We start from the raw sequence: 9,380 nt of genomic DNA, 5'->3' as shown, positions 1-9,380 counted from the left end.
ATATTTTATTCTGAGCCAATATGGTATTCAGAGTATCAATTTCAAGAACTCCCTTCTTCATAGGCGTCCCATTACTCACAGGATTCCTCTCAGAAGTGTACATAAACTGGTTATTAGCAACCATGTCAATGAGTTCTTGAGCTTCTGTAGGCGTTTTCTTTAGGTGAATGGATCCACCTGCAGAAGTATCCAATGACATCTTTGATAGCTCAGATAAACCATCATAAAATATATCCAGGATGGTCCATTCTGAAAGCATGTCAGAAGGACACTTTTTGGTCAGCTGCTTGTATCTTTCCCAAGCTTCATAGAGGGATTCACCTTCTTTCTGTCTGAAGGTTTGAACATCAGCTCTAAGCTTGCTCAGCTTTTGAGGAGGAAAGAACTTGGCTAAGAAAGCCGTGACCAGCTTATCCCAAGAGTTCAGGCTGTCTTTGGGTTGAGAGTCCAACCATATTCTAGCTCTGTCTCTTACAGCAAAAGGGAAAAGCATGAGCCTGTAGACTTCAGGATCTACTCCATTAGTCTTAACAGTATCACAGATCTACAAGAATTCAGTTAAGAACTGAAAAGGATCTTCAGATGGAAGTCCATGAAACTTGCAGTTCTGCTGCATCAGAGAAACTAGCTGAGGTTTCAGCTCAAAATTGTTTGCTCCAATGGTAGGAATGGAGATGCTTCTTCCATGTAAATTGGAATTAGGTGCAGTAAAGTCACCAAGCATTCTCCTTGCATTATTGTTGTTGGGTTCGGCTGCCATCTCCTTTACTTGTTCAAAATTTTCAATAAGGTTGTCTCTGGATTGTTGTAATTTAGCTTCTCTTAGTTTTCTCTTCAGAGTCCTTTCAGGTTCTGGATCAGCTTCAACAAGAATGCCTTTTTCTTTGTCCTTGCTCATAAGAAAGAGAAGAGAAAAAGAAAAGAAGAGGAATCCTCTATGTCACAGTAAAGAGGTTCCTTATTGTTAGTAGAAGAAGAAAAGGAATAGGGGTGAAGAAGAATGAAGAATCCAAACACAAAGGTGATGATAGGAGCAGAGATGCGAGATGAAGAGAAGTGTTAGTAGATGAATAAATAATTAGAAGGGGATGAGAGGAGGAGAGAATTTTCGAAAATAATTTTTGAAAAAGAGTTAGTGATTTTCGAAAATAGTTTTTGAAAAAGGTTAGTAGTTTTTCGAAAATTCAAATAAAAAATAAAATAATTAGTCTAATTAAAAAGAAATTTTGAAAAAGAGGGAAGATTTTTTTTCAAAAATTAGAGAGAGAGAGTTAGTTAGGTAGTTTTGAAAAAGGTAAGAAACAAACAAAAAGTTAGTTAGTTAGTTGAAACAAATTTTGAAAAGATAAGAAGTTAGGAAGTTAGAAAAGATATTTTGCAATCACTTTTTTGAAAAAGGTAAGATAAGAAGATATTTTTTAAAAGATATGATAGAAATTAGTTTTTGAAAAAGATTTAATTTTTAAAATCTCAATTAATGACTTGATTCACAAGAAATCACAAGATATGATTCTAGAACTTAAAGTTTGAATCTTTCTTAACAAGTAAGTAACAAACTTGAAATTTTTGAATCAAAACATTAATTGATGATGTTATTTTCGAAAATATGATGTAAAATTAAGAAAAAGATTTTTGAAAAATATTTTTAAAATTTTCGAAAATAACTAAAAAAAATTGAAAAAATATTTGATTTTTGAAAAAGATTTTGAAAAAGATAAGATTTTTTTAAATTGAAAATTTGATTTGACTCATAAAAACAACTAGATTTTAAAATTTTTTGAAAAATTCAAATCTAATTTTCGAAATTTTAAGAGAGAAAAAGGGAAAGATATTTTTTTGATTTTTGAATTTTTTATGATGAGAGAGAAAAACATGAAAAAGACTCAATGCATGAAAATTTTGGATCAAAGTATGTGATGAATACAAGAACACTATGAATGTCAAGATGAACACCAAGAACACTTTGAATGTCAAGATGAACATCAAGAACATGTTTTTGAAAAATTTTTAATGCAAAGAAAACATGCAAGACACCAAACTTAGAAATCTTTCATGTTTAGACTCTATGGATGCAAAAATGCACATGTAAAACAAGAAAAGATGCAAAACAAGAAAACATCAAGATCAAACAAGAAGACTTACCAAGAACAACTTGAAGATCATGAAGAACACCATGAATGCATGAATTTTCGAAAAACACAAAATGACTATGCAATTGACACCAAACTTATAACATGACACATGACTCAAACAAGAAACATGAAAAATATTTTTGATTTTTATGATTTTATGAAATTTTTTTGTATTTTCTTTTAATTTTTTCGAAAATCATTTTGAAAAAGAAAAATAAGGATTCCAAAATTTTTAATATGAATTCCAGGAATCTTATGCTCTTTAGTCTAAAGCTCCAATCAAAGGGTCAGGCATGGCTTAACAGCCAGCCAAGCTCTAGCATGTAAATTACATCCATTGAGGTGATTAGTTGAAGACCAATCCCAAAGCAGTTTGGGTATGGCTTTACAGCCAGATAGGATTCAACATGTTTCATGAAACACTAGAATTCATTCTTAAAAATTCTGAAGAAAAATATATTTTTGAAAACATTTTTTTTTCTTTTTTTTTTCCGAAAACAAAGGAGAAATTTTTGAACGATTTTTGAAAACTTTTTGAAAAGAAAACAAAAAGAAAGTTACCTAATCTGAGCAACAAGATGAACCGTCAGTTGTCCAAACTCGAACAATCCCCGGCAACGGCGCCAAAAACTTGGTATGTGAAATTGTTACTCAGGTTGTGAATTATTGTTCCAAATTGATTCCCTGGCGATGGCACCAAAAACGGATGCACAGAACCATGGTCTAAACATATCTTCACAACTTCGCATAACTAACCAGCAAGTGCACTGGGTCGTCCAAGTAATAAACCTTACGTGAGTAAAGGTCGATCCCGCGGAGATTGTTGGTATGAAGCAAGCTATGGTCACCTTGTAAATCTCAGTCAGGCGGATATAAAATAGTTATGGAGTTTTCGAAATTAATACTAAAATAAGGATAGAAATACTTATGTAAGTCATTGGTGAGAATTTCAGATAAGCGTATGAAGATGCATTCATTCCTCTGAACCTCTGCTTTCCTGCTGTCTTCATCCAATCCGTCTTACTCCTTTCTATGGTTGGCTTTATGTAAGGATGTCACCGGTGCCAATGGCTACTTTCAATCCTCTCGGGAAAATGGTCCAAATGCTCTGTCACAGCACGGCTAATCGTCTGGAGGCATCACCCTTGTCGTTGGTTGCATCCTATTCCTCTCTGTGAAAATGGTCTGATGCGCTGTCACTGCATGGCTAATCATCTTGGAGGTTCTCGATCATACTGGAATAGAATTTACTATCCTTTTGCGTCTGTCACTACGCCCAGCACTCGCGAGTTTGGAGTTCGTCACAGTCATTCAATCCGAGAGTCCTACTCGGAATACCACGGACAAGGTTTAGACTTTCCGGACTCTCATGAATGCCGCCATCAATCTAGCTTATACCACAAAGATTCTGATTAAGAGATCTAAGAGATACTCATTCAATCTAATGTAGAACGGAAGTGGTTGTCAGGCACGCGTTCATAGGGAATGATGATGATTGTCACGTTCATCACATTCAGGTTGAAGTGCGAATGAATATCTTAGAAGTGAAATAAGATGAATTGAATAGAAAACAGTAGTACTTTGCATTAATCTTTGAGGAACAGCAGAGCTCCACACCTTAATCTATGGAGTGCAAAAACTCTACCGTTGAAAATACATAAGTGATAATGGAGTTCATTGGTCTCGGTCCCAGAGGGGAACCGGAGTAACCAAGTCTACGAATACAATGATAAAAAGTTCTATTTATAATAAACTAGTCACTAGGGTTTACAAAAGTAAGTAATTGATGCATAAATCCACTTCCAGGGCCCACTTAGTGTGTGCTTGGGCTGAGCCTGAAGTCTACACATGGAGAGGTCATTCTTGGAGTTGAACGCCAGCTTTTGTGCCAGTTTGGGCGTTGAACTCCACTTTGCAACTTGTTTCTGGCGCTGGACGCCAGAATTGGGCAGAGAGCTGGTGTTGAACACCAGTTTGCGTCGTCTAAACTTGGTCAAAGTATGGACTATTATATATTTCTGGAAAGCCCTGGATGTCTACTTTCCAATGCAATTGGAAGCGCGCCATTTTGAGTTTTTTAGCTCCAGAAAATCTATTTTGAGTGCAGAGAGGTCAGAATCCAACAACATCAGCAGTCCTTCTTCAACCTCTGAATCTGATTTTTGCTCAAGTCCCTCAATTTCAGCCAGAAAATACCTGAAATCACAGAAAAACACACAAACTCATAGTAAAGTCCAGAAATGTGAATTTAACATAAAAACTAATGAAAACATCCCTAAAAGTAACTAGATTCTACTAAAAACATACTAAAAACAATGCCAAAAAGCGTATAAATTATCCGCTCATCAACCAGCCTTTGAGCTCCAGTGGAATCCCCTCTCAACCATTACCCAATCCAAAGGGTGGAATTAATGCCATCACCCTAAGGTCTGGAACCACATTGCAAGAGAGGAATCAGGAAGAGCCAAACCCACTAAAACACGCCTCAGCTGAAGAGGTAATGGAAATAGAAGATGTTGAGGAGGAAGAGGACATATAGGACATGGCTAAAGAAGAAGAAGCTCAATCACAGGAAGAAGCACCAAAGGGCACAGACACTGTAGAAAATTCCATTCCTATTCCATTTCCACAACTTGCAAGGAAGCCCAGGAAGCAGTTGGAACCTGATCCCAAAATGGTAGAAATATTCAAAAAGGTTGAGGTAACTGTTCCTCTTTTTGATGTTATTCAGCAGGTACCTAAATACACAAAGTTTCTAAAAGATTTATGTATACATAAAGACAAAATTAATGAATTAGAAACTATTCCTTTAGGTAGTTCTATATCTGCTTTAATGGGAGGTATACCTGAAAAGTGTAGTGATCCAGGTCCATGTATGGTTAATTGTACTATTGGTGGTGTGGTATTTTCTGACTGCATGTGTGATTTAGGAGCATTGTGAGTATAATGCCTTTGTCTATATATGATATTTTGAGGCTCCCTCCCTTAAAAAGGTCGGCAGCTCGTTTTGTGTTAGCAGATAAAAGCATTATTATAGTGGTTGGAGTTGTTGAAGATGTATTAGTGGGCATTAAGGGGCTCACATTTCCCATTGATTTTTATATCTTGGAGAAGCCCCAAAATGACTCAGAGAAGCCATCATCAATCCTACTCAGAAAACCATTCCTGAAGACCTTGAAGTTCAAATTGGATGCTTTTTCAGGAACATACTCTTTTGAAATAGACGGCCGAGTAGTAAGCTTCAATCTGAATGGAGTTATGAAGCACCCTCCAGAAGATCATTCTATCCTCCAGTGTGACATCATAGATGAAACCGTGGCTGAAGTTCACCAGGAGGAGTTAGCAGAGAAGTACATAGGACAAGGTCTGAGTGTGGGGACACTTTCTGAGGACAATGAAAGTACTTTACCATTTTCACCAGCTCCAGACAATCCAGAGCCTGACCATGAGCAGAAGTTAGAATTAAAACCCCTCCCTCCACACCTCAAATATGCTTACCTTGAGGACAAGCAGAAGTTTCCAGTTATCATTGCAAGGGAACTCACTTCTCAACAAGAAGAGCAGTTACTTAGTGTGCTGAGGAGGCACAAGAAGGCAATTGGGTGGAGTATGGCAGACATAGTAGGCATCAACCCTCAAGTTTGTGAGCACAGAATATTTTTAGAAGAGGGAGCTAGGCCTGTTCATCAACCCCAGAGAAGACTGAATCCCACTATCTTAGAGGTTGTCAAAAAGGAAGTGACCAGACTACTTGAGGCGGATATCATCTATCCCATCTCGGATAGTGAATAGGTAAGCCCAGTACAAGTGGTACCCAAGAAGTCTGGAGTCACTACAGTGAAGAATGAGCATGGAGAGCTCATAGCAACCAGAGTACAGAACGCCTGGAGGGTCTGCATTGATTACAGGCGCCTAAACCAGGCCATTCGTAAGGATCACTATCCTCTTTCATTCATTGATCAAATGCTGGATCGCCTATCAGGTAAATCACATTATTGCTTTTTAGATGGTTACATAGGTTATTTCCAGATTCATATAGCTCCTGAAGATCAGGAAAAGACTACTTTTACCTGTCTTTTTGGGACTTATGCTTATAAGAGAATGCCCTTTGGCTTGTGCAATGCACCAGCTACTTTCCAAAGGTGCATGATGAGTCTTTTCTCTGACCTCATTGAGGACTGTATGGAGATTTTTATGGATGATTTTAGCGTTTATGGTGATTCTTTTAGCCTTTGCTTAGATAGTTTATCTAGAGTATTAGATAGATGTGTCAGTACAAACCTTGTATTGAATTTTGAAAAATGTCACTTTATGGTTAAACAAGGTATTGTACTAGGACATGTTGTGTCTAATACTGACATTTCTGTAGATCCAGCAAAGGTGGATGTTATTTCTAGTTTGCCTTACCCCTCCTCTATGAGGGAAGTCCGTTCGTTCCTTGTCCATGCAGGTTTTTACTGGAGGTTCATTAAGGACTTTAGTAAGGTAGCACTTCCCTTATCCAGATTACTGCAGAAAGATATTGAGTTCGAGTTCAGTGAGGATTGCAAACAAGCGTTTGATAAACTGAAGACGGCCCTGACTCAAGCTCCAATTGTGAGAGGACCTGACTGGAGCCAGCCATTTGAGATCATGTGCGATGCTTCCAACCATGCAGTAGGAGCAGCGCTGGCTCAGCGTGAAGGTAAGGACCCCTTTGTAATTGCTTATGCGTCTAAGACTTTAGACGCCGCTCAGTCTAATTACACTACTACTGAGAAAGAGCTTCTTGCTATTGTTTTTGCTCTGGATAAATTCCGAGCCTATTTACTTGGTACTAAAGTAGTAGTGTACTCGGACCACGCAGCTCTAAAGTATTTATTAGCTAAAAAGGAATCCAAACCGAGGCTTATACGTTGGATACTGCTACTACAAGAATTTGATTTAGAAATAAAGGATAGGAGTGGTAACCAAAATTTAGTAGCGGACCACTTAAGTCGCCTTGAGCACATTAAAGATGACTCCACTCCTATAGCTGATAATTTCCCATTTGATAACCTGCAAGCAGTATCTGAGGTAGTCCCTTGGTATGCACCTGTAGCTAATTATCTAGTTAGTCGCACCTTTCCTCCAAACTTTACTAAGCATCAAAGAGACAAGCTAAAAAGCGAGTCTAAATATTATATATGGGATGACCCATATTTATGGAGATGTGGCGCTGACCAGGTAATTAGCCGGTGTGTGCCTCAATCAGAATTCCAGTCCATCTTAGAGGCCTGTCACTCATCTGAGAGTGGAGGACATTTTGGCCCTCAAAGAACAGCTAGAAAAATCTTAGACTGTGGATTCTGGTGGCCTACTCTTTTTAAAGACGCTGCTGAATTTTGTAAATCCTGTTTTCCATGCCAAAATTTGGTAATATATCCAAGAGGGATGAGATGCCTCAACAGATTATGCTTTTCTGTGAAATTTTTGATGTTTGGGGCATTGACTTCATGGGTCCATTTCCAAATTTTAATGGTTATTTTTATATATTGTTAGCTGTAGATTACATTTCCAAATGGGTGGAAGCAATTCCTACCCGCACTGATGATGCTAACACTGTTGTTTCCTTTGTTAGAAACCATATTATTTGTCGCTTTGGATCACCACGAGCAATCGTGAGCGATCAAGGCACCCATTTTTGTAACAGGAGACTAACAGGATTACTGAAGAAGCATGGGATAATTTATAAAGTAGCAACAGCCTACCATCCTCAGACTAATAGGCAAGTCGAGGTGTCTAACAGAGAGATAAAGCACATATTACAGAAGATAGTCAAACCTCATAGAAGAGACTGGAGCACCAGGCTACAAGATGCACGTTGGGCATACAGAACAGCATACAAGACACCCATTGGGATGAGTCCCTTTCGCTTAGTTTATGGAAAAGACTGTCATCTCCCAGTTGAAGTAGAGCACAAAGCCTTTTGGGCAGTAAAGGAGTGCAACATGGGATTTGAGAAAGCCGGAGCTGAAAGGAAGTTGCAACTGCAAGAATTGGAAAGCCTTCGCCTAGAAGCTTATGAGAACTCAAGGCTGTACAAGGAAAAGATGAAGGCTGTACATGATCAGCACATCAAGAGGAAAGAGTTCCAACCTGGGGACTTAGTCCTCCTTTACAAATCTAGACTGAGGCTCATGCCAGGCAAGTTGAGATTAAGATGGGAAGGTCCGTATCGAGTAGAGAAGGCTGAGCCGTACAGAGTTTTTCACCTAAGTCATCCTTCAAGCTCTGAATTCATCAAAGTTAATGGACATCGTTTGAAGCTATATCATGGTGAGAAGGTGACGAAAAACAAGGAGTTAGAAATCTTCCTCTTGGAGGATCCACTCACAGCAGAAGACTGAGCTAGTAGAGCGTCCACCTTAATGACGTTAAAGCAAAGTGCTAGGTGGGAGACAACCCACCATGGTATGATCGTTCCTTTCTTTATTCTTAGTTTTCTTTTTCAATAACTCTTCTCCTTATTAGCACATTTCGTTTGCATCTGTATTTGCACCTTTTTTTATTTAAAAGAAAACGGGGCATGCGACACGACAGCGTCGCCGACGCGTTCGCGTCGCAGGAGAGTAAGAAAGCAAATAAATCGAACAGAGAGTCACGCGAGAGCGCGGCTGGAGGCGTGCCCCTGGAACGATTCGACCCACGCGACCGCGTCACCCACGCGGACGTGTGACCTGAAAATCGACGTAAAAAAGGGTGTTTGGCAGCAAGTTAGGCTGGAGTAGGGCTGGAATGGTGCTGGATGTACAAGCCCTACGACGCGACCGCGTGTCCCACGCGTCCGCGTTATATCCCTATTATGACCACTCACGCGATCGCATCGACCACGCGACCGCGTCACCCTGGAATTTGGCAATAATGAACTTTGAACAGAGAGTTGTGCGAGCGCGAGGCTGCCCTTGCGCCAGTAGCACAAAACGCGTCACGCGTCCTCGTGACCGACGCGACCGCGTCGATTAATTTAAGCGCATGTCGCGCGAACGCATCCCCCACGCGTCCGCGTCGCTTGCGCCGCATAGCTTATCCTAATTTTCCAAATATCTTATCTTTCTCTTCCCCAAATCCTACTTTTTCTTTTTCCTCCTCATTATTTTCTTCCCCTTTCTTTCTCCTTCCTTCTTTCTCACTTTTTACTTTCTCTCTCTCACCACCATTGTCAAGGTTTTTCTTTTCTTCTTCTCTTCTTTACTTTTCTATTCTTCTTCTCAATTTATGTTTTCTTCT

The 9,380-nt window shown here is 39.2% G+C and overlaps 1 non-coding gene across 1 annotated transcript; it reads left to right on the top strand.

Moving 5' to 3' along the window:
- Positions 1-253: 253 nt before the first annotated feature.
- LOC112781001 (small nucleolar RNA R71) lies at positions 254-361 on the top strand. Its single transcript, XR_003191802.1, has one exon. It is a non-coding gene; the product is annotated as a small nucleolar RNA R71 (small nucleolar RNA).
- Positions 362-9,380: the final 9,019 nt, after the last annotated feature.

The sequence above is a fragment of the Arachis hypogaea genome, chromosome 19, assembly GCF_003086295.3.
Source record: "Arachis hypogaea cultivar Tifrunner chromosome 19, arahy.Tifrunner.gnm2.J5K5, whole genome shotgun sequence".
NCBI classification, from domain to species: Eukaryota; Viridiplantae; Streptophyta; class Magnoliopsida; order Fabales; family Fabaceae; genus Arachis; species Arachis hypogaea.
The sequence above is the reverse complement of the archived record's forward strand: the minus strand, read 5'-3'. Positions and strand labels throughout refer to the sequence as shown.